The sequence below is a fragment of the Thalassophryne amazonica genome, chromosome 6 (assembly GCF_902500255.1).
Source record: "Thalassophryne amazonica chromosome 6, fThaAma1.1, whole genome shotgun sequence".
Taxonomy (NCBI): Eukaryota; Metazoa; Chordata; class Actinopteri; order Batrachoidiformes; family Batrachoididae; genus Thalassophryne; species Thalassophryne amazonica.
In genome coordinates this window covers 67,148,949-67,175,676 of record NC_047108.1, presented here as the reverse complement: position 1 = coordinate 67,175,676, position 26,728 = coordinate 67,148,949, and the positions used below count along the sequence as shown (strand labels likewise).

At 43.1% G+C, this 26,728-nt stretch overlaps 1 long non-coding RNA gene across 1 annotated transcript; it reads left to right on the top strand.

Annotated features, from left to right (window-relative positions):
* The first annotated feature begins 10,296 nt into the window (after positions 1 to 10,296).
* On the top strand, positions 10,297 to 26,098 carry LOC117511643. The gene is made up of 3 exons (XR_004561014.1): positions 10,297 to 10,309; positions 14,970 to 14,972; positions 26,028 to 26,098. It is a non-coding gene; the product is annotated as an uncharacterized LOC117511643 (long non-coding RNA).
* Positions 26,099 to 26,728: the final 630 nt, after the last annotated feature.

Genomic DNA, 26,728 nt, shown 5'->3' with positions numbered 1-26,728 from the left:
TTTCCTCCCATTCGTTCCTCATTTGTTTTGTTGTGCATTTTTCGATTTTTGAGACATATTGCTTTAAGTTTTCTGTCTTGACGCTTTGATGTCTTCCTTGGTCTACCAGTATGTTTGCCTTTAACAACCTTCTCATGTTGTTTGTATTTGGTCCAGAGTTTAGACACAGCTGACTGTGAACAACCAACATCTTTTGCAACATTGCATGATGATTTACTCTCTTTTAAGAGTTTGATAATCCTCTCCTTTGTTTCAATTGACATATCTCGTGTTGGAGCCATGATTCATGTCAGTCCACTTGGTGCAACAGCTCTCCAAGGTGTGATCACTCCTTTTTAGATACAGACTAACGAGCAGATCTGATATGATGCAGGTGTTAGTTTTGGGGATGAAAATTTACAGGGTGATTCCATAATTTTTTCCTCAGAATTGAGTGATTCCATATTTTTTTCCTCTACTTGGTCGAAAAAAGTAACCATTACTGACTGCCACAATCTTTTTTCTTGATTTCTTATAGTGTTTCTTAAAGCCAGAAAGTTGCCATTTGAAATGACTTTAGTTTTGTGTCATGTCTGTGATCTGCTTTTTTTCTACAAAATTAAACTGAATGAACATCCTCCGAGGCCAATGATTCCATAATTTTTGCCAGGGGTTGTAGATTCTTTCTGAGTGCAGCAGGGCTTGATTTCATTGAGGTCAAAGGTCAAATCTGCAGTCATTTTTTGGGGGGAGGGGGAGTTGTAGTCTCATTCAGGCAAAGAGAAACCTGGGATGACTGAGTAATTTGAGCCCGACATCTGCTCCCCAGCTCCAGTGTTTATTGAGATGTGAGCAGTGGGTGAAATTTATTGTTTTTGGTTGTTGCCATGGTAATGGTTCAGTTCCTAACAACACATTCCATTTAAACCTATATAAAAACTGCTATATTGTAAATAATGTCATGTCAAAATGAAGCCCGTATGAGCAGCAGTTGCTGAGATAAACATAACGTCCACTTACACGTGCACGCGTGAAGGGACAGACAGAATGTAGTGTGATGTAATTTTTTTGTTGTTGCTGGTCCACGGGTTGCTCAATTAATTTGCAGCAACTCAAGTGAGGCTAATTGTTAAGCCTAATATGTCACACTCAAACACTTGAGAAGTAGTGTGTGCTCGATTACCGAGGGAAAGGAAAATTCACTTGCAGGGACCCAAAAACAAGCCAGCGGCTGATGAAGACAAATGTGCAAACACATGTTGGCAGAATTGCTTTTTGGTTGAGCGTGATCTGCCGCGCTCGGGAGGGTGAAACCAAGAGTTGTGATTTATAGTTTTATGTTGGCCCTGGACCACCACTGTCTGCTGCCTCCCACTACTGTAATTACCATGTGTGTCTATTAGAACAGCCGTGCTGCCCACAGCGCATCACCCCGGGCGAGAGGAGCACACAGATCATTTTGTAGCCATAGTCTTGTTATTCAAACGGCGTTTACTGCAAAAACATGAAACCAGGAGACGCTGAATTGCAAAAAGACACTGCAGATGGGGTTTTGTGACTCAGAAGGACCTTTTTAAAAATACAAACAGAAACAAGCAAAATAATCTACAAGAATTTGTAGAATCATAAAGAATATCCCCGTGAGCCACCAGCCCTTAGTATTGATGATTCAGGGACATAGTAATTTTTACTTTTGTGTATGGATTTGATGAACTCTTGTTTTAATTATCATATTTGAAATGCACCTGATTCCAAAAGCTGAGTTTTACTGTTGTGGATTCTGTTTTGCCTTGGGCCTTATAGCATCTCCTAGTGGGCAAAGCGCTCACTTTCAGGCCCATGAAAATAAAGGCTTTGAATTATTCAGTCAATACCTTCAGGTTCATTGACAGATATTTGAGCCTGATATCTTCCCAGCCTGTTTATCATGTAGATTTCTCTGCAGCGTTGCCATTATCAATACATTTCATTAGCTGGTTCATAGAGGGAATGTGTTGGCTGCCTACAGGTTCTCTGCTCTACATTAGTATCTGTGCACACCAATTAGTTTTGTTTAGCACTAATAAGCACACTCACACAAACTAACTGGATTCAATTCCTTTCTAAAGCAAATAATTGTTGCTGCATCTATCCATCTAAAATCGAAAGGAATCACCTTTTTCTTCTGCAGGAGAGGGTTGAACAGATAATTAGACTCGGAGCTGAGCTCTGGTCAGTGTCATTTATGCTGTAATTGGCCTGAGGGTGTAAAGGGCAGCCATGCGTCACAGCACAAAGAGAACTAAGTGGCTTACAATGACAGGAGCGAGAGACTGAAATACAGACTCACACGTGTCACAACCCGAGGAGGACGTACGTGCTGTGTGCTGAAGGCTCCCACTGTTCATTTTCTGATGCTTATCCTGCAAGAGGCCAGACACTTGCACCACTGAAGCCCCCCACGGTGTAAGATGCAGCACGGCGGCTGATCAATGAATTTTGCACTTTCCTGCCAATTGAGTGATTTTCCACAAGGAGCACACAATCAACACAGCTTCCAGGATTTGTGTAAAAAAGAATGAAATTGACAAACCAACAAATTAGTCAACTTAGAGGATCAAATTTTTGTAGTTTATATAATGTCCATGCCTACTCATTTTCAGTGGTGGCGCCAGGAAATTTTTGTTGGGGGGGCTGAGGGGGAGCTGGGGTAAAAGTTGGAGGGGCTCCACAAAATGTCATCAAAATGAACCATATATAGTAAATTGCTTCATAAATACTAAGGTATATGTTTTAGTCACCCGTGCTCCTCTAAAATGTTGTATCAATGCACACACACATCACTTAGAATGACTGCAAGTTCAGTAAACTTGCACATAGGTATAAATAAAGATAAGTGAAGTTTTAAGAGTGGCCGTAATAAATATTTAGGAAACCTAAATTTTTGGAGTATGGAGTTAAATTTGTCTCATTAATACTTGCAAATGCACAGAGGGTGATTTACAAATATCCTTTGATTTGTACATGTGCTTTGTGATCCACAAACACAAATTTCTAATTTGTAACTTGTGTGTGGGTTTTTGCAAATAAATATTTATTTACAAAACTGAAAATTCTGTTTGTGAAGGGTGATTCAGCATTTGTGGATCACCAAACACACACATTCATCACTTTGCTCAGTTACGCAATATTGAGACATTCAAAGCGCAAAATTGCAGTTGAGAGCCACAATTATGTCAGTCGCTATTCACATTATTGGCAGAATTATTGGGGAGACTGAGGGGGGCTTGGCTTATTATTGGGTGAGCTTAAGCCCCCCCAAGCCCCCCCTTGGTGCCGCCACCGCTCATTTTACAAAGGTCCAAATACATAGTTGGAAAAGTGATAGTTCAAGATTTTTTTTTTTAAGAAAGAAAATATCTTTCTTATATCATTTCATGGACATGAAATGGACATGAAATGGTATAAGGAAGATATCATGGATATCATGGATCTGGGGATCATGGCTCTGCTCCACCGCAATGACAGAACCATGATACAATGGATCTGCAGCGTAAAACCACAGGATGATGTCTCCCCTTCTGTGCACCATGCAAAGCTGGGGGTCGAGGAGATTTCTGCAGCGCTACGTACCCAGCGGCTAAGATGGTATGGGCATGTGAAACGGGCGTCATCGTGCATCAACTCTGTCATGGATATGGAGATTCCGGCGTTGCCAAGAGCGTGGCAGACCTCGGAAGACATGGGCCGATTGTGTGATTGTGTCTGACATAAAAGACTGCAACCTAGCCAGCACTGACCCGCTGGACAGAGATGCCTGGAGAGCTGGTGTGAGACATAGCCACCTGCTGCCTACCCCAGAACCTGGGACACCCGCAGCAGATGACAAATAAAAATTGGATGTTATAAGAACCATCAACAAAATCTGTCAAATTATCATCAAACATCACATTTTCTTAATATTCCTGAGCTTAACAATAGAAATATACTAAAGGTTTTTTTTTTGCAAAAGCATCAATTAAACTATCTGCAATCTTTTTTAGTTGAACTTATTAAACATCACAAAAATGTGACTCTTGTTTTTTAAATGTTTTAATAATCAGTACATATTAATGTCATAGCTCAAACTATTCATATTAAATCTATTATTATCTACTCTTATACATATTATTACATTTAAATTTATATGTTTATATTTCTTAAAATCTTAATCATAAGAGTAACATCTCTTGGACAGATTCAATTATTATTTTATTCAAATTTTTTACAATTGCATACCACAAAAAACATCATGTAGCACTATTATTTGCATTGTTTTAGTTAACTCAACATCACTTACCCATTTTAAGTTAAAGGGATGAAAACTAGTATTGCCTTTATAAATAAGAGTGACTTATTTCAAACTGTATATTTCATCACATTGTTTTATGAAATAAGACATCTAATCAGTATTCATATTTATTCTACAAAACAGCCCACATCACAAAAATTCCCAATCACTCTCATTTGTGACAATGGGGTGCAAACTGGCATTTCTCAAAGAATAGACTAAAGTTTGATCCGCATCTGATCTGTATTGTGGATTTAGTGGATATTTGATTCTTTTTAACATTGAAAAGCCCTTTTGATCTATATTTTGTCCAGATATTTTCTTCTAACGGGACATTGACCTTGAAAATTTTTTCCAAGGTAAAAATTTGCAGAATTGGAAACTAGTGTTGTCTGAGGTTTAGACTGTACAAGTGCGGTGCTCTAGTTATTATTATTATAAAATATTTAAGAATCGAGTGAATGTCTGCTTTAATTCTCAAGGTAATGAAGTATATAATAAAGTAACAATATATGAATTGCTTGTCCTATGTCCTGGATGTTGAAATATTGCTAAATTTAACATATTAATGCCCACAAATTTGACTATCCTAATGGGTATGTAAGCCTATTTTTTAAAACAAGTGTGCACACTTTTATGCTTTTTTCACATTTGAACAATTTTGACCTCATTTCTATTGTAGTAAAGCCTACGCTGTGTGGTGTAAGAGTTGGTCTGCAGTTTGATTGCAGGTTTGTGGTTCAGGCTAAGCGTCTATATCCTTGGACACAACACTTCATCTACATTTTCTGAGTCCAACCAGCTGTAAATAGGTATCAGCCTTGAGTGGTTAAGTAACCTGTGATGGACTGGTGTCCCATCCAGGAGGAGTTTTGGATTCTCATCCACGTTGTGATGTGCTGGGGATAAGCAGCAGCCCTGTGAGCCTCAGGACCTGTGTAGGCCTTACTGTCTCTATACTTAACCCTCTGGAGTCCAGGGTATAATTGGACGTTTTTGACTACTTTTGGTTTTACCTTCATAATTTACTTTTGTTTTTCAGCACAACCTCACCTATGTGACTATGTGAACCTAAATTCCCATAAAAACATAATATCCAAATAGGAAAAATATTACTTTTTTACAGTGAAGATCACAAACATGTTTAACAAACCATTTTTCTAACTTAGAATGCAAATATAAATTGTACATTTCAAAAACATATGTACAAATTTGTATATAAACAAAGTTATATGCAACTATTTACATTAAAATGTAGGAAATGCTTCAGGCGTTTTTTTGTACAACTATTTATGTAACAATCCGATGCCACACAAATTATATTTGTGCCTCTCAGAAAAACAATTACAGTCCATCAAAAGGTCCTGTGTTAAATGTAACAGGCCTGGCACTTCCTCCTGTTGTACACTCGAGGCAGCACTGGGCTGTTGGAGGCTTTTTTCTTCTTCTTCTCTGAGTAACATCTGCATCCACAAGGGGTCGATGGTTTTTATCGGTGATGTCATGTGTTTCCACCAATGAAAATGTGGAAGACTTTCTCTTTTTTTGCACCACCCAAAGGTGTCAAAAGAGGCAGACAGTCGTTCACGCTTGCATAGAAGGCATCCAAATATGTGGGTCTGTGAACAGCTCCCCCCGTGACCCTTAATTAGAGTAAGCAGGTGTAGAAAATGGATGGATGGATGGAAGTTAGTTAGAATGTCAACTTTATTTCCATAAATATAGTTACATGACAATTTATATCAGTTTTCCTTCACTATGTTTGCTTCGATTCACCAACAAGGCTGCCTATTTAATCAGCCAGGAAGATTCCAGAAGATTAAAAAAAATTATGTAATTAATTGTACAGGTTTCTCAATTAATGGTTCAAGAATCACTGGAGGAGTAGAATCTTTCCTAGTGGCCTATATGCATCGTAGATTAGTCTCCCTATATCCAGGACCTTGTGAAGTGCAATATAAGAAAAATGATGAATTAATTAATGTGAATAATGAGGAGTTGAAGGTGGACAGAGTAGCTGCGGTCTCTTGCCTGCACAACTGCCACAACTGGTTTGAGCACCGGGTCATAAACAAACCACAACACATGTCCGCTTCCCAACGCATCGTCACTTTTTCTTTGCATTTTCACTTTGTTTTCTGTGTAATTTGCCCAAAAACTCAGATGAAGTGGCATGTTTCTGATAAGGACAGACGAGTGAATTGGAGATAATGAGGCTGTCTCCGAAAGTATATTTCTTTGTGTCATATGCTCTTTTATTTAACCCCTTTATTGTCCACCCTCAAACGAGACTACAGTGCCCAATTCCATTTACCGTAATTTATGGACTATAGAGTGCACCTGAATATAAGCCCCACCCACCAATTTTAAAAAGAAAAAAGAAATTGTACATAAATAGGCTGCACTTGTCTATAAACCACATGTCTCCATGTTGTAACATGAGATAGTTACACAGAAAGATATTATACAGAAAGATTTTTAAGCTTTTAATTAAATACGTACCGTAAATGCTTTTTCTGATGAGCACGTCATCCAGTGCACGCATGGTGTCGCGCGGCATCCCCACTCCACACGGAGAACTAAGTATTTTTAAGTTTTTTCTTTGTGGGAGATAATTCCATCGCATGCAGCCAGAATTGCCTGGTGTCTGTGGTAAATGAGACGTTAATGAAGTGCTGTGACTTTTTCAACTTGTGGCACAAAGACAGAAACCCTGTGGGGGGGGTGAGAAGGCTCCACTGATTGATCTGACAGAGGCGCAACTGTGGCACAAAGTGCCTGGGACATTTCTTCAGCCACGACAAGGATTTAAAGTATTTTCAGACGTTGTTTTCTGCAGGATGTGTTGATGAATCCACTAAAACTAACAGCCAAGACTTTATATTTAATGTGTGTGTCAATTTACGCCGTACGAGAATTGCAGCTTTCAGCCAATTAATGGACAGCATCAACTGACATATTTCGACTTATGAGAAATCCTATAAAAATCCATAAATTAGCTGAATCATTGTTTAAGCTGCAGTGCTGTGAAAAAAGTAGCGACTTATAGTCAGGAAATTACGGTATTTATATAGTGCCAAATCACAAAATAAGTCACCCCAAGGTGCTTCGCAATGGTAATTTTACCAACCCCCTTGAACAAGCACATAGGCAACAGTTGTTAGGAAAAACTCCCTTGAACGTCTTTGAGGAAAAAACCTCAAGCAGACCAGACTCAGAGGGGTGACCAACTGGTTTGGTCATAGTAACAGGTGAATGAAATACATCAAAGAATAGTCAAACATGCAAGCAAAATAAATGTTCCCTTAAAAAGTCTCCAAGATAGAGTCCAGTGGGTAGCGTGACTCACAGTTCATCATGAGTGCAACCGACGGCATCCTGTGACCTCAGTCCAAATACAACGTGCTAAGGCAGGGGACCATCAGGTGACAGACCAGACATCATTCAGCCGGAACAAACAACTCACAGACACCAATTCACAACAGCAAAGTAACAGAGTGACAGACAGGATGCTAATGTGATCGCTGGTATCTAATCCTTTGCTTGACTAACAGTCCCAGAATTTAGATATGTTGAGACTGAATCCTGCTCCATTATTAGTAACATTATTTAAAATGAAGGGAAATGTAGTTTGGTACAACACTAATATATTAGTTATATGAAAGGGACAACAAAAAATATCTTTAGATTTGAATGAATAGACAAAATCAATCTGTCTTATCTCAGGAGGCAGACTGTTCCAAGTGCACAATAAGAAAAAGCTCTGTGCCTTGCTGACTTCTTTTCAACCTTTGAAACACACAGTAATCCTGCATCCTGAGAATGCAGAGCACGGGCCAGTACAAAGATTGAATTAAATAAGCAAGATAGAGAGGTGCTAGTCCATTGTACATTAATAACAAAACTTTAAAGTTTGACCACATGCTGATATGAAGTCAGTGGAGCGATGCCAAAATGGGGGTAATAAGGTCAAACTTTCTTCTCCTAGTCAGAATTTTAGCAGCATCATTTAAAACCACCTGGACACCTCTGATACTGGACTGAGGTAGGCCAGAAAATAGGATGTTACAGTAATCCAATCTAGATGAGACAAAGACATTAATGTCTCTGCATCTGGTGTAGACAGAATAGGTCGAATCCTTGCAATATTACAGAGGTGATAGAACACATTCTGAGTGACTTCTTCAATGTGTAGGTCAAAGGACAGTGCAGGTTCAAAGGTCACACCATGATATGAGTCCAAAGTTAACTTTAGATGATCAAATTGATATCTGTTTCTCACAGCACTAATGCAGGAGGGACAGAGCACAATTTTATATGTCCACAAATCAGGTTCCCTCTTAGGAGACACCTCAAAAACATTCATGGCACCATAAGCAACTGTATATGTTTATATTGACTGCAAAAAATATATATAATAAGGTTGGACCTACACAGAGTTTACATCACTGAGAATCAGAATCAGAAGAAGTTTATTGCCATTGCCAGTGAACAGGATTCACAGACTAGGAATTCAGTACAATGGTGCAACATTAAGAAGAGATAAAATGCTAAGATAAAATATAACATATGTGTCAAAATAAGATAAAAGAAAAAAAGAAATATGACATATGAAAGGCTGTGTGCAACAGAAAAACAGAGAAACAGAAAAACCAGTGCAGTGGGAGGAGTGCAATTAAAAACCAAAGTACACTGTCTAAAGTGACCTGTGATAAAATGATAAAGTGACAGAGTTAAGCTTAAGGTGACTGAGTTATGAGGAGTTCATGAGTCTAACGGCAGAGGGGAAGAAACTGTTCTTATGGTGGGAAGTTCTGGTCCGGATGGACCGTAGCCTCCTGCCCGGGGGGAGTGGTTTGAACAGACCGTGTGCAGGGTGAGAAGGGTCAGCTGTGATCCGACCTGCTCGGCCCAGAGTCCTGGAGACGTGTAGGTCGTGGAGAGATGGAAGGCTACAGCCGATCACCTTCTCAGCAGAGGCCACAATGCGCTGCAGTCTGTGTCTGTCCCTGGCTGTGGCCCCGGCGTACCACACCGTGATGGAGGAGCAGAGGATGGACTCGATGATGGCCGTGTAGAACTGCACCATCAGCTGGACAGGCAGCTTGGCCTTCTTCAGCTGCTGCAGGAAGTACATCCTCTGCTGGGCCTTCTTGATGAGGGAGCTGATGGTTGACTCCCACTTGAGGTCCTGGGTGATGGTGGTACCGAGGAAGCGGTGACAGACCACAGTGGTGATGGGGCTGTTGGTGAGGGCGAGGGAGGATGGGGGGGCTGTGGCTTTCCTGAAGTCCACGATCATCTCCACTGTTTTCTGGGCGTTGAGCTGCAAGTTGTTGCTGCTGCACCAGGTCACCAGCCAGTCCACCTCCCTCCTGTAGGCAGTCTCATCCCCATCCGAAATGAGTCCGATGAGGGTGGTGTCGTCCGCAAACTTGATGAGCTTTACAGAGTCGTGGCTGGAGGTGCAGCAGTTAGTGTACAGGGAGAAGAGCAGAGGGGAAAGGACACAGCCCTGTGGAGATCCTGTGCTGAGAACCCGAGTGTTCGAGACATTTTTTCCCAGCCTCACACACTGACTCCGGTCCGTCAGGAAGTCTGTGATCCACCTGCAGGTAGAGTTGGGCATGTGGAGCAGAGAAAGCTTGTCCTGGAGCAAAGCTGGAAGGATGGTGTTGAATGCAGAGCTGAAGTCCACAAACAGGTGCTGCAGGATGGAGTGCAGGGCCAGGTTTATGGCGTCATCTACAGACCTGTTGGCTCTGTAGGCAAACTGCAGGGGGTCCAGGAGGGGGTCGGTGATGGACGTCAGGTGGGATAAAACCAGGCGTTCGAAGGTCTTCATGACTACAGATGTGAGAGCCACAGGCCTGTAGTCATTAAGTCCAGTGATGCGTGGTTTCTTGGGGACTGGAACTATGATTGAGGAAGGAGGCCTTCATTAAAACCACAAATAATTGCCACAAAGATCCACCAGAACCTTGGGATTACAATTACGGAACTGATGGAGGAGTTGGAGCCGTCAGATGGAAGCGTGACATCATTGACATTTAAGAGAGCACTGGCCATCACCATGACCTGAAATGCTGTCACCAAGGAGGAAGAAATTAATTCTAAATTTACTCCTCTCCAACTCCTTCATCAATTCTTTAGTTGTGTTCCTGATTTTCTGGTGGACCACCAGAGCAAAAGTTCATTCACTCCGGGGTAAAATAACAGAAACATTCATCAGACTTAAGGGTAACAGAATTACAATCAGAGAAATTTTTTAATTGCAAACTAAAATTTTTGGAGGTTGTCTTGCATATGACAACTTGATATTAATCAAAGCAACATAACCAGAAGTTGTCTTTGGCCTTTTTGACAGTCAGTTGTATGCCAACTTGCCATTACAAAAACAGAAAGACACTTAATGACAGCAGTCATAAACATTATGACATTGACATAATATTTATGACACATTCATGACTGTGTCATGTAACAGCTATGTCAGTGTTATGTCACTATTATGATGATACCTTCAAGTGTAGCTTATTCGTAGCTTTGGAGGCCAGGCTGGGCGAATTGGAGACTCGGCTCCGCACCGTGGAAAATTCTACAGCTAGCCAGGCCCCTGTAGTCGGTGCGGACCAAGGTAGCTTAGCCGCCATTAGTTTCCCTCTGGCAGATCCCGAGCAGCCGGGAAAGCAGGCCGACTGGGTGACTGTGAGGAGGAAACGTAGTTCTAAACAGAAGCCCCATGTACACCGCCAACCCGTTCACATTTCTAACCGTTTTTCCCCACTCGACGACACACCCGCCGAGGATCAAACTCTGGTTATTGGCGACTCTGTTTTGAGAAATGTGAAGTTAGCGACACCAGCAACCATAGTCAATTGTCTTCCGGGGGCCAGAGCAGGCGACATTGAAGGAAATTTGAAACTGCTGGCTAAGGCTAAGCGTAAATTTGGTAAGATTGTAATTCACGTCGGCAGTAACGACACCCGGTTACGCCAATTGGAGGTCACTAAAATTAACATTGAATCGGTGTGTAACTTTGCAAAAACAGTGTCGGAATCTGTCGTTTTCTCTGGGCCCCTCCCCAATCGGACCGGGAGTGACACGTTTAGCCGCATGTTCTCCTTGAATTGCTGGCTGTCTGAGTGGTGTCCAAAAAATGAGGTGGGCTTCATAGATAATTGGCAAAGCTTCTGGGGAAAACCTGGTCTTGTTAGGAGAGACGGCATCCATCCCACTTTGGATGGAGCAGCTCTCATTTCTAGAAATCTGGCCAATTTTCTTAAATCCTCCAAACCGTGACTATCCAGGGTTGGGACCAGGAAGCAGAGTTGTGGTCTTACACACCTCTCTGCAGCTTCTCTCCCCCTGCCATCCCCTCATTACCCCATCCCCGTAGAGACGGTGCCTGCGCCCAGACCACCAATAACCAGCAAAAATCTATTTAAGCATAAAAATTCAAAAAGAAAAAATAATATAGCACCTTCAACTGCACCACAGACTAAAACAGTTAAATGTGGTCTATTAAACATTAGGTCTCTCTCTTCTAAGTCCCTGTTAGTAAATGATATAATAATTGATCAACATATTGATTTATTCTGCCTTACAGAAACCTGGTTACAGCAGGATGAATATGTTAGTTTAACTGAGTCAACACCCCCGAGTCACACTAACTGCCAGAATGCTCGTAGCACGGGCCGAGGCGGAGGATTAGCAGCAATCTTCCATTCCATCTTATTAATTAATCAAAAACCCAGACAGAGCTTTAATTCATTTGAAAGCTTGACTCTTAGTCTTGTCCATCCAAATTGGAAGTCCCAAAAACCAGTTTTATTTGTTATTATCTATCGTCCACCTGGTCGTTACTGTGAGTTTCTCTATGAATTTTCAGACCTTTTGTCTGACTTAGTGCTTAGCTCAGATAAGATAATTATAGTGGGCGATTTTAACATCCACACAGATGCTGAGAATGACAGCCTCAACACTGCATTTAATCTATTATTAGACTCAATTGGCTTTGCTCAAAATGTAAATGAGTCCACCCACCACTTTAATCATATCTTAGATCTTGTTCTGACTTATGATATGGAAATTGAAGACTTAACAGTATTCCCTGAAAACTCCCTTTTGTCTGATCATTTCTTAATAACATTTACATTTACTCTGATGGACTACCCAGCAGTGGGGAATAAGTTTCATTACACTAGAAGTCTTTCAGAAAGCGCTGTAACTAGGTTTAAGGATATGATTCCTTCTTTATGTTCTCTAATGCCATATACCAACACAGTGCAGAGTAACTACCTAAACTCTGTAAGTGAGATAGAGTATCTCGTCAATAGTTTTACATCCTCATTGAAGACAACTTTGGATGCTGTAGCTCCTCTGAAAAAGCGAGCTTTAAATCAGAAGTGCCTGACTCCGTGGTATAACTCACAAACTCGCAGCTTAAAGCAGATAACCCGTAAGTTGGAGAGGAAATGGCGTCTCACTAATTTAGAAGATCTTCACTTAGCTTGGAAAAAGAGTCTGTTGCTCTATAAAAAAAAGCCCTCCGTAAAGCTAGGACATCTTTCTACTCATCACTAATTGAAGAAAATAAGAACAACCCCAGGTTTCTTTTCAGCACTGTAGCCAGGCTGACAAAGAGTCAGAGCTCTATTGAGCCGAGTATTCCTTTAACTTTAACTAGTAATGACTTCATGACTTTCTTTGCTAATAAAATTTTAACTATTAGAGAAAAAATTACTCATAACCATCCCAAAGACGTATCGTTATCTTTGGCTGCTTTCAGTGATGCCGGTATTTGGTTAGACTCTTTCTCTCCGATTGTTCTGTCTGAGTTATTTTCATTAGTTACTTCATCCAAACCATCAACATGTCTATTAGACCCCATTCCTACCAGGCTGCTCAAGGAAGCCCTACCATTATTTAATGCTTTGATCTTAAATATGATCAAGCTATCTTTATTAGTTGACTATGTACCACCGGCTTTTAAGGTGGCAGTAATTAAACCATTACTTAAAAAGCCATCACTTGACCCAGCTATCTTAGCTAATTATAGGCCAATCTCCAACCTTCCTTTTCTCTCAAAAATTCTTGAAAGGGTAGTTGTAAAACAGCTAACTGATCATCTGCAGAGGAATGGTCTATTTGAAGAGTTTCAGTCAGGTTTTAGAATTCATCATAGTACAGAAACAGCATTAGTGAAGGTTACAAATTATCTTCTTATGGCCTCAGACAGTGGACTCATCTCTGTGCTTGTTCTGTTAGACCTCAGTGCTGCTTTTGATACTGTTGACCATAAACTTTTATTACAGAGATTAGAGCATGCCATAGGTATTAAAGGCACTGCGCTGCGGTGGTTTGAATCATATTTATCTCATAGATTACAATTTGTTCATGTAAATGGGGAATCTTCTTCACAGACTAAGGTTAATTATGGAGTTCCACAAGGTTCTGTGCTAGGACCAATTTTATTCACTTTATACATGCTTCCATTAGGCAGTATTATTAGACAGCATTGCTTAAATTTTCATTGTTACGCAGATGATACCCAGCTTTATCTATCCATGAAGCCAGAGGACACACAACAGTTAGCTAAACTGCAGGATTGTCTTACAGACATAAAGACATGGATGACCTCTAATTTCCTGCTTTTAAACTCAGATAAAACTGAAGTTATTGTACTTGGCCCCACAAATCTTAGAAACATGGTGTCTAACCAGATCCTTACTCTGGATGGCATTACCCTGACCTCTAGTAATACTGTGAGAAATCTTGGAGTCATTTTTGATCAGGATATGTCATTCAAAGCGCATATTAAACAAATATGTAGGACTGCTTTTTTGCATTTACGCAATATCTCTAAAATTAGAAAGGTCTTGTCTCAGAGTGATGCTGAAAAACTAATTCATGCATTTATTTCCTCTAGGCTGGACTATTGTAATTCATTATTATCAGGTTGTCCTAAAAGTTCCCTGAAAAGCCTTCAGTTAATTCAAAATGCTGCAGCTAGAGTACTAACGGGGACTAGAAGGAGAGAGCATATCTCACCCATATTGGCCTCTCTTCATTGGCTTCCTGTTAATTCTAGAATAGAATTTAAAATTATTCTTCTTACTTATAAGGTTTTGAATAATCAGGTCCCATCTTATCTTAGGGACCTCATAGTACCATATCACCCCAATAGAGCGCTTCGCTCTCAGACTGCAGGCTTACTTGTAGTTCCTAGGGTTTGTAAGAGTAGAATGGGAGGCAGAGCCTTCAGCTTTCAGGCTCCTCTCCTGTGGAACCAGCTCCCAATTCAGATCAGGGAGACAGACACCCTCTCTACTTTTAAGATTAGGCTTAAAACTTTCCTTTTTGCTAAAGCTTATAGTTAGGGCTGGATCAGGTGACCCTGAACCATCCCTTAGTTATGCTGCTATAGACTTAGACTGCTGGGGGGTTCCCATGATGCACTGAGTGTTTCTTTCTCTTTTTGCTCTGTATGCACCACTCTGCATTTAATCATTAGTGATTGATCTCTGCTCCCCTCCACAGCATGTCTTTTTCCTGGTTCTCTCCCTCAGCCCCAACCAGTCCCAGCAGAAGACTGCCCCTCCCTGAGCCTGGTTCTGCTGGAGGTTTCTTCCTGTTAAAAGGGAGTTTTTCCTTCCCACTGTCGCCAAGTGCTTGCTCACAGGGGGTCGTTTTGACCGTTGGGGTTTTTACGTAATTATTGTATGGCCTTGCCTTACAATATAAAGCGCCTTGGGGCAACTGTTTGTTGTGATTTGGCGCTATATAAATAAAATTGATTGATTGATTGAAGGAAAGTGTTACTGAATTCTCCTTAAGACACATATGGTTTGAAAAAAATTGAATATTTGCATTTAGAGAAAATTGCATTTGAAAGGTTTTAGCCGGGGTGTATGTAAACTTAAATATGCAACTGTATGTAGGTTTTACGAAAAGGAACCAACTGACAGCCCTGCTTTTTTTTTTTTTTTGCTTTGCTTTTTTTTCAAAATTGGTGTTTAAAGGGTCACAGGAATGATTGGACTTACACCGAGGAGGTGGCTGAGCTGTTCATACTGACATCACAGCCCATTAGAGAAATAACCAATTGATCTCTGTGACCATCAGCTCAAGTGGTTCAGGTTGTATTTGTGAGCCATTGATTTTTATGGCTTATTAAAGGCATGAGTATGTTACTATACAGAAAGGTGTTCACACAGAATTACCAGCAAATAGGGATATTGATTGTGTCAAGAAGCTGGGGCTTATGTTTTAAATTCCACCAAACAGATCTGATGAGCCACATTTCCTTCATGTCATGCTCTCTTCTTTTTTAAATACAGAATAAAAAAATAAATAAATAAATTGTTGATGAATGTTGTTCAAGTGGTTGCAAGAATCTAACAAAACAACATTTATTCAGCCTGCATGTGTTTAAAAAGCTATTCTAAAATAAAATATATTCAAGTTAGCTTCTTTTTATTTATTTATTTATTTATTGGGGGAATTCCATTGTCGATACTTTAAAGGAGTCATAATGTGTAAAATCAGTTGTTATGTAGTTATACAGTTTAACATGGATGAATTTCATGCAAAACGTTCCAAAAGCCCCACAGTTCAGTATGTTTGCAGGAACTCACCTGGTGTTAGCAAAATTTTGGCCTGAAACTGCTCCTTTTCTACAGCTGTGACATACGCCACAGAAGTCAGACTCTTGCATGCTCTGTGAGACACACCCACTCAGCCACCCAAAAGAGAAACACGCTACTTGAATAAAAAATAAATAAATAAATAAAAACATACACAGTAAAATTATCAGTGTTAAATTAACACTGACAGTGAACATATGGTCCCACTCTGACCAGAGTAGGACCATCCTCAGATACTGTTAGATTTAATAATATCCTTGAGTTTTCAAAACTTTATATATATATATATATATATATATATATATATATATATATATATATATATATATATATATATATATGTATATATATATATATATATATATAGAGAGAGAGAGAGAGAGAGAGAGAGAGATTAATTAATTAATTAATTTATTTATTTAAAAGCCAAGTGGCGTGTGTGTGTGTATGTGTGTGTGTGTGGCTTCGATCAAGGAGAAACTGGGGAGAGCTGACATTTGCTGTTTGATATGTTTATGTATTTTGGGTCAAGGATGGTTGCTGTGAAAATGGAAAGTTGATAGGACAAATATTTTTGGAGAAATTACTGATTTTAGCTAAGCAGTAAACAATGAATATTGTGCTGCAATGCACCATGGGAGTTCGGGGTTTTGGGGTTTTAAATGTTGTTATTGTGGTTCATGTTACTTTGGCAGTGTTGTTAGTGTTATTGATTTATTGTGTTTTTGTAGTTCAACTGGTTTCGTCAGTTAAGTGTCATGTTGCCTTTACCACAAGTGAGTTAAGTGTCATGTTGCCGTTACCATGACTGAAAAGTGTATTGCTTTTGATGTGTTCCGTCACCGTCTCTGTGCATGTCTAAAAATAGAAGCACCTGCCTGTGGAGAATGCAGAAATTATAAAAAGCTCTCTGTGCGTGTGTGTATGTGTATAACTTCGATCATGACCAAAGTGAGGAGAGCTGACATTTGCTGTTTGGTATGTTTATGTATTTTGGGTCAAGTATGAATGCTGAGAAAACGGAACGTTAATAGAACTAATATTTTTGGAGAACTACAGATATTAGCTAACCTTGCTAATTGTATTCTGGACTAACACCCCATTCCAGCAGGGGGCGGTAAATCATCTTTATATTAAAAGCGTGTGTGCCTGTGTGATTTTATTTAGTATGTTCAATGTAAGTACACAATATAATGCCCCGGGGCTCAGTCCTTGGGCCTTTCCTGTTCTTTTATATATTAATGACATATGTTTAGTTTCCAAATTTGTGCGTTGTATTTTATTTGCTAATGACACAACTGTGTTTTGTATTGGGAATCATTTGGGACAGGTTCTGGACACGATGGAGAGGGAACTACAGAAGTTCAAGGAATGGTTTGATTCTAACAAATTGTCACTTCACTTTGGTAAAACAAAGTGTATCGTATTTGGTAATGAGCCCAGGAATTTATGGAGAAATTTATGAGTACATGATGTTGAAATTGATCTCTTCAATGAAATTAAGTTTCTTGGGGTCTTTATCGATGATAACCCAAGTTGGAAAACACATATAAATTATGATAAATGTAAAATGTCAAAGATCACTGCTATTTTGTATAAAGCACAAGACGTCCTCCCCCAACATTCATTAGTTACCTTATATCATTCATTACTTGTTCCATATCTGACCTACTGTATTGAAGTTTGGGGAACCACCAACAAAACTAATACAAATCCTATATTTCTACTTCAAAAGAATGCTATAAGAATTATTAGTAAGAAACCATATCGTGAGCCAACAAATTCATTGTTTGACCGTTTGCATATTTTGAAATTTGGGGATTTGATTGATTATATCATAATACGAATTATGTTCAAGTACAAAATAAACTTCCACCACAACATGTCCAGGACCTGTTTAAAATGAGAGACTTCAGTTATAATCTACGAGGAACATTGTCATTTCAGAAATCAAAGATTCAAACTACCGTAAAAAGTCATTGTGTTTGTGTTAAAGGTGTTAACACTTGGAATAATTGCCCGGATAACAAAAAATCGCTTGGTACTTTGGTAGGCTTTAAAAGGCTCTACAGAAACTATTTGATTGCTCGCTATAGAATGTTAAATTAGGTTTATTGATTTTGTCTTGTTTTTGGTGTACTGCTGCTTGGACGTTTGTGTTTTTGAAATTGTAGTTCAGGGATCAATTTATACTTGTGTTAGGTATATATATAATTTTATATACATGTGTACAATTTTTATTTTTGGTTAAAGGGGTAGGCGTTTATAAGCTTTTGCTTCTGCCTACACCCTTTCGGTGCATGGGTGCATTGCTGGATTATTTTTTCTCTTTCTTTGTATGTTTGGTTGTTTTGGATCTGTGTGTGTCGAATAAATTCGCTCATTCATTCATTCATAATTGTAAATATATTAAAAATACATGGATGACACAATAAAGTAAAAACACTTATTTGTAGTCCATTTAAAAATCAAATGACAAAATAGAAGTAATAATGAAATGAAATAATCATAATGATCATAATAATAATAATGATGATAATAAAAATAGTCTGTATATTATGCAAGAACCTAAACAATTTATCAGTACATTAAACAAACAAATTAACATTAAATTAAATGATATAATTAACAAGAACTAAAAGGATTGCATTCTTCTTCTAAAAACTGTTGCCATCAAAGGTTCTAAGAACATTCTGGACTCACAAACCATTCCAACTCATTATAGAAACTTTGCACAGGTATATTATATTACCAACCTTGAATATATGTGTGTGTGTGTGTGTGTGTGTGTGTGTGTGTGTGTGTGTGTGTGTGTGTGTGTGTGTGTGTGTGTGTGTGTGTGTGTGTGTGTGTGTGTGTGTGTGTGTGTGTGTGTGTGTGTGTACACTTAGGAGTTGATGTTAGCACAAATACTTTGAAATGCCACCTTTAAAATATGGAGACAGTTATGAACAAGACAATGAATCCCCACAAATCATACATTTTTCACTTCAAAATACTGCCTGGCAATGACAAACAGCCTGTAATCCAATAAAGAAAGCTATTTTAGTAGCATTTTCTTTTATCCCACACAAAAATAATATGACAGGAACATTGCAGATATTGCTTTAGGGGATGGTAAGGTTAGACCTTACTTATGTGAAGCACCTTGAGGCAGCTTTGTTGTGATTTGGCGCTATATAAACTAAATAAATTGAAATTGAGAGGTTTGAATAATGTGAGCATTTATGTCTATTATGGTCCATTTCTGAACATGTGGGTCATAGTCCATGGAAAGAGAAGCCCCTCAGCCCACAGCGAGTGTTGGTCAGCCAGAACTGTATCCATGGCTTGACTAAGTCATACAAAGTGACCTCTGCGTTTGAGGTAATGTTGTTGAGGTAGAGCTTGGGATTCACTGCATCCATGTCCACGGGGAGCTCCTTGTTGTCCTTCACAAGGTGAAAGCGGTCACTCTGTTGCGAAAGTGTAGGAACACGGACCCACAACAGGGGGCGCAAATGAACGGACAATGGAGGAAGTCAAATAACACTTTTACTGTTGTGAAATAAGCACAACAAACACAACCGATTTCAATAACAGACAATAAAGCTGAATCACAAAGGTGTCATGTGGGCAGGCTCGAAGATAGGAGACGTCTGTCCAAAGCAGAACCGGAACCACACGATTTCCTCCACCACCGAACCCCGGGAATACTGGAGCCGCCAAGTCCCGAACTCCCAGGTGGCCACTGCCTCCGCTTGTCGGATCCGGTACTGCTGGCGAGGAACAGAAACAGTCAGATGTAGGTGCGCCTGCACCCAGCAACACGTATGGTGGAAAAACCACCTCCAGCTCTCGTCAGGAAAACACTGTAGTTCAGGAATGTGAGTACTTATCCAAAATACAGTCTCCTGCTGTTCTTTTCTCTTTCTGTATGAAGGCAAAAAAGTATTTTATGGTCAAAAGATAATCTGTTTGGCTGGATACGTTACCTCCTTGGTAGAGCGATATCTCGGCAGAGAAGTGGAGATGATGTCTTGCAGATATACCGCTGCGGATCAGATGATTGGTAACAGCTGTCGTAGGTGACAGCTGTCACCCCGGCTGCTCCTCTGAGATGGCAGCGCCCTCTGGTGCCTGGAGCCCGCACTCCAGGCAGGGTGCCCTCTGGTGGTGGTGGGCCAGCAGTACCTCCTCTTCAGCAACCCACACAACAGGACCCCCCCCCTCAACGGGCGCCTCCTGGCGCCCGACCAGGCTTGTCCGGGTGGTGGCGGTAGAAATCGGCCAGGAGGGCCGGGTCCAGGATGAAACTCCTCTTCACCCAGGAGCGTTCTTCGGGGCCGTACCCCTCCCAGTCCACCAAATACTGGAAGCCCCGGCCCATCCTTCGGACATCCAAAAGCCGGCGCACAGTCCAAGCCGGCTCGCCATCGATGATCCGGGCAGGAGGTGGTGCCGGACCCAGAGTACAGAGGGGTGAGGTGTGATGAGGCTTAATCCGGGACACATGGAAAACGGGATGGATCCGCAGTGAGGCCGGAAGCTGAAGCCTCACTGCAGCTGGACTGATGACCTTGAGGATCTTAAACGGACCGATATACCGTTCCTGCAATTTAGGGGAGACCACTTGGAGGGGAATGTCCTTAGTTGACAACCACACTTCCTGCCCTGGCCGATACGTAGGGGCCGGGGTCCGCCGACGGTCTGCATGGGCCTTTGTCCTCATCTGGGCCCTCAGCAAAGCAGAACGGGCGGCACGCCACACCCGACGGCACTTCCACAGGTGGGCCTGGACCGAGGGCACACCGACCTCTCCCTCAACCACCGGAAACAAAGGAGGCTGGTACCCCAGACACACCTCGAAAGGGGAGAGGCCGGTGGCTGATGACACCTGGCTGTTATGGGCATACTCGATCCAGGCCAAATGGGTACTCCAGGCTGCCGGGTGCGCGGCCGTCATGCAACGCAGGGCCTGTTCCACCTCCTGATTGGCCCGTTCTGCTTGCCCGTTGGTCTGGGGATGATACCCGGATGAGAGACTCACCGTGGCCCCCAGTTCCCGGCAGAAGCTCCTCCAGACTTGCAAGGAGAACTGGGGACCGCGATCGGAGACAATGTCTGTGGGAATCCCATGCAGCCGGACGACGTGGTGGACCAGGAGGTCCGCTGTCTCCTGGGCCGTCGGGAGCTTCGGGAGGGCCACGAAGTGGGCCGCCTTGGAGAATCAGTCCACTATCGTGAGGATGGTGGTGTTGCCCTGGGACGGCGGGAGGCCCGTGACAAAATCCAGGCCGATGTGGGACCAGGGGCGATGAGGCACGGGCAGCGGCTGGAGCAGTCCCGAAGCCCTGCGATGATCAGCCTTGCCCCTGGCGCAGGTGGTGCAGGCCTGGATATAATCCCGGACGTCGGCCTCTAGGGACGCCCACCAGAAGCGCTGCCGGACAACTGCCACGGTTCTTCGCACCCCTGGATGACAGGAGAGCTTGGAGCCGTGACAGAAGTCCAGGACTGCAGCCCTAGCCTCTGGTGGGACGTAGAGTCTGTTCTTCGGCCAAGTTCCGGGGTCCGGGCTTCGTGCCAGGGCCTCCCGGACGGTTCTCTCTACGTCCCAGGTGAGGGTGGCCACGATAGTGGACTCCGGGATGATGGGTTCCGGTGGATCCGACAACTCCGCTTTGACTTCATCTTCATGTACCCGGGACAAGGCATCCGATCTCTGGTTTTTGGTCCCGGGACGGTAGGTGATCCGGAAGTCAAAACGGCCGAAGAACAGTGACCAGCGGGCTTGCCTGGGGTTCAGCCGCTTGGCGGTCCTGATATACTCCAGGTTCCGGTGGTCAGTGAAAACCGTGAATGGCACGGACGTTCCCTCCAACAGATGTCTCCACTCTTCAAGAGCCTCTTTCACCGCAAGGAGTTCTCGATTGCCGACGTCATAGTTCCGTTCGGCCGGGGTCAACCTGCGGGAAAAATAGGCACACGGGTGAAGGACCTTATCGGTCTTCCCGCTCTGGGAAAGCACAGCTCCTATCCCTGAGTCCGAGGCGTCCACTTCAACCACTAACTGGCGACTAGGATTGGGCTGCACCAGAACGGGTGCAGACGAGAAGCGCCGTTTCAACTCCTTGAACGCGGCATCGCAACGATCCGACCAGGTGAAGGGGACTTTTGGTGAGGTCAGGGTTGTCAGGGGGCTAACTACCTGACTGTAGCCCTTAATGAACCTCCTGTAGAAATTAGCAAAGCCGAGGAACTGTTGCAGCTTCCTACGGCTGGTGGGTTGGGGCCAGTCTCTCACCGCCGCGACCTTGGCCGGATCAGGAGCGACGGAGTTAGGGGAGATGATAAACCCCAGGAAGGACAAAGAACTGCGGTGGAACTCGCACTTCTCGCCCTTCACAAACAGCCGGTTCTCCAACAACCGCTGCAGGACCTGACGTACATGCCGGACATGGGTCTCAGGATCCGGAGAAAAGATGAGTATGTCGTCCAGATATACGAAGACGAATCAGTGCAGGAAATCCCGCAAGACATCATTAACCAATGCTTGGAACATCGCGGGGGCATTTGTAAGACCGAACGGCATGACCAGGTACTCAAAGTGACCTAAGGGGGTGTTAAATGCCGTCTTCCACTCGTCTCCCTTCCGGATCCGAACCAGGTGATACGCATTCCTAAGATCTAGCTTAGTGAACATTTGGGCTCCATGCAGGGGCGTGAACACTGAATCCAACAAGGGCAATGGGTATCGGTTACGAACCGTGATTTCGTTCAGCCCCCTGTAATCAATGCATGGACGTAGTCCGCCATCCTTTTTTCCCACAAAAAAGAAACCTGCACCCATCGGGGAAGTGGAATTCCAGATCAACCCGGCAGCTAAAGAGTCCCGGATGTAGGTCTCCATTGATTCGCGCTCAGGTCGTGAGAGGTTGTACAGCCTGCTGGACGGAAACTCAACGCCTGGAACCAAATCAATGGCACAATTGTACGGGCGGTGCGGGGGAAGGGTGAGCGCCAGATCCTTGCTGAACACGTCCACAAGGTCATGGTACTCCACCGGCACCGTCCCGAGATTGGGCGGGACTCTGACCTCCTCCTTAGCCTGGGAACCGGGAGGAACCGAGGAACCTAAGCATACCCGATGGCAGGTCTCGCTCCACTGAACCACTACCCCGGACGGCCAATCGATCCGGGGATTGTGTTTTAACATCCAGGGGAACCCGAGAATCATGCGGGAGGTGGCAGGAGTCACAAAAAACTCGATCTCTTCCCGGTGGTTCCCTGACACCACCAGAGTTACTGGAGGTGTCTTATGTGTGATTAAAGGGAGTAGGGAGCCATCTAGTGCCCGTACTTGCACAGGTGAAGTAAGTGCCACCAGAGGGAGCCCTGCCTCCCTGGCCCATTTGCTGTCTAGCAAATTCCCCTCAGAGCCCGTGTCCACCAGTGCTGGGGCCTGAAGGGTTAAATCCTCATAAAGGATTGTAACTGGGAGTCGTGTGGCAATATGGGTGTGTCCCACGTGAATGTCTCGGCCCACCCCTAGCCCAGTTTCTAGGGGCGGGTGTTGGTGTTTAACCGCTCGGGGCAGTCCCTCACCTGATGCTCTATCGAGCCACAAACAAAGCACGCTCCGCGGACCAGCCTCCTCTGTCTATCCGGGGGTCTAAATGTGGCCCTGCTCGTGTCCATAGCTTCATCAGCAGGGGGAGCTGTAACCACACGGAGCGTAGGGGCCGTGGAGCGTGGGGAGGGCAGAGCTTGGTCGGAGCTGGAAGGGAGAGGGACGGCGCGTGCCCGGCCACGCCCTTCGTCTCGTTCCCGACGGCGTTCTTCTAACCGATTGTCTAATCGTATAACGAGATCAATAAGCCCATCTAAATCCCGCGGTTCGTCCTTAGCCACCAGGTGCTCCTTTAGGACCAACAACAGTCCGTTTACGAAGGCGGCGCGGAGGGCAGTGCTATTCCAGCCGGACCTCGCAGCCGCGATGCGGAAGTCGACTGCATAAGCAGCTGCGCTCCGGCGCCCCTGTCTCATTGACAGCAGCACGGCTGAAGCGGTCTCTCCTCTATTTGGGTGATCGAACACTGTTCTGAACTCCCTCCCAAACCCATCATATGTCTGAAGGAGCCGTGAATTCTGCTCCCAGAGCGCTGTAGCCCAAGCGCGTGCCTCACCGCGAAACAGATTTATCACATAAGCTATCTTGCTGGCATCAGTCGCGTACATGACAGGACGTTGTGCGAAGACGAGCAAACACTGCATAAGGAAGTCCGCGCACGTCTCCACACAACCTCCGTACGGCTCTGGAGGGCTTATGTATGCTTCCGGGGAAGGTGGGAGGGGTCGTTGAACGACCTGTGGAACGTCACTGTTACGCACAGGGTTGACAGGAGGGAGAGCCGCAGCAGCGCCCTGAGGGCGCGCTTCCACCTGCGCGGCGAGAGCCTCCACCCTGCGGTTAAGGAGGACATTCTGCTCGGTCATTAGATCCAACCGAGCCGTGAAAGCGGTGAGGATTCGCTGCAACTCACCGATCATTCCTCCTGTGGACGCCTGTGCGCCCTGTTCTTCCATTGGCCATTCAACAGCCAGTTGACGCCCCTCGGGATCCATGACGTTGGCCGAGATATCCTGTTGGGAAAGTGTAGGAACACGGACCCACAACAGGGGGCGCAAATGAACGGACAATGGAGGAAGTCAAATAACACTTTTACTGTTGTGAAATAAGCACAACAAACACAACCGATTTCAATAACAGACAATAAAGCTAAATCACAAAGGTGTCATGTGGGCAGGCTCGAAGATAGGAGACGTCTGTCCAAAGCAGAACCGGAACCACACGATTTCCTCCGCCACCGAACCCCGGGAATACTGGAGCCGCCAAGTCCCGAACTCCCAGGTGGCCACTGCCTCCGCTTGTCGGATCCGGTACTGCTGGCGAGGAACAGAAACAGTCAGATGTAGGTGCGCCTGCACCCAGCAACACGTATGGTGGAAAAACCACCTCCACCTCTCGTCAGGAAAACACTGTAGTTCAGGAATGTGAGTACTTATCCAAAATACAGTCTCCTGCTGTTCTTTTCTCTTTCTGTATGAAGGCAAAAAAGTATTTTATGGTCAAAAGATAATCTGTTTGGCTGGATACGTTACCTCCTTGGTAGAGCGATATCTCGGCAGAGAAGTGGAGATGACGTCTTGCAGATATACCGCTGCGGATCAGATGATTGGTAACAGCTGTCGTAGGTGACAGCTGTCAGCCCGGCTGCTCCTGTGAGATGGCAGCGCCCTCTGGTGCCTGGAGCCCGCACTCCAGGCAGGGTGCCCTCTGGTGGTGGTGGGCCAGCAGTACCTCCTCTTCAGCGGCCCACACAACACACTCGATATTGGCAGGGAAAGCGAGGTATCTCGAGCTTAGCGATCCTCCAGGTAGAGACATCCTACCTTGGTGTGTTCATGCACATCAGTGGCTGCTACATATTCTTCAACTGCAGCAGTATCCCACTTGGAAATCTAGCCTCCTCTGTGTAGTCTACACCACAGAGTGTGTTTTGGGCTGGGATATTGTAAAGGATTTATTAGCAACTATTTTTCACCTACAACAAGAATACAAATGGCCAATATCTGAAATATAGCAATGATATATTTCATTATTTATGCCCTTTATTCAATTCTTTAGCTTTTGCTGAAAATGAAAATGAGTCTGTGGTGACATATGGCAGACATAACCATCATATTAAATTGTCTCCTGTGCTGAAAATATCTGCAAAAGATTTTTTAAAAAGTCCTATTTTAAGCATTATATGCAGCATTTTTGTCATTTTTCAACCGTACATGCTTTCAGAGGGTATGTACATGGGGCTTGGGTTGAGTCAATTTGTTAAGACTGTTCAAAAGGTCTGTACCCATGTAGCAGCTGCACTCTGCGTTGTGTTGTTATGACCCGCCCATTCGCTCCCCTCGAGACGCGAACTCACGAGCTCTGGCATGGGAGTCGGACTCTCTAACCAGAAGGGTAAAACCCAGGGCTCTGGCCTTGTGACCAGAGAATCCTTTTGAGCTGTTGGGAGTGAGGTTTACTAACTACATCTGCACAGCGACAGCGTGGAATGCGAGTCGCCTAGTGGGCCACTTTTGGTAAGCAGAACTGGCGCTGCGGGATGAACCGAACGCCTAACCCTAACCCTAACCCTAACTCACCCGCTGGCCTCCGTTACACTCATATTTTTAAGTGTTTGATTTTGAAAAATAGTGCCACCCCATCGTTTTACAGTGTGTTTAAGCTACAGTCTGGTGGGATCTGCTTTAATTGCCTTTACGACTTTCTGAAGACTACAGGATTACTGCACAGGTTATAAATCTATTGTTTTTTGTGTTGTTGTTTGTTTTGTTTGTTTGTTTTGTTTTATACATATATAATTTTATTTGGGGGATGTTAGCCTCTTGACCAACACTCCAGTCCAGTTGGTGGCGGTAATGCTCCATTTAAACTGGTTGCCAACCGCCATTAAACACGAAGAAGAAGAAGAAGAAGAAGAAGAAGAAGTTGCTTTAGCGCTGTTTTACTGTGTGTGTGTGTGTGTATATATATATATATATGTATATATATATATGTATATATATGTATATATATATATGTATATATGTATATATATATATGTATATATATATATGTATATATATGTATATATATATATATATATATATGTATATATATATATATATATGTATATATATATATATATATATGTATATATATATATATATATATATATATATGTATATATATATATATATATATGTA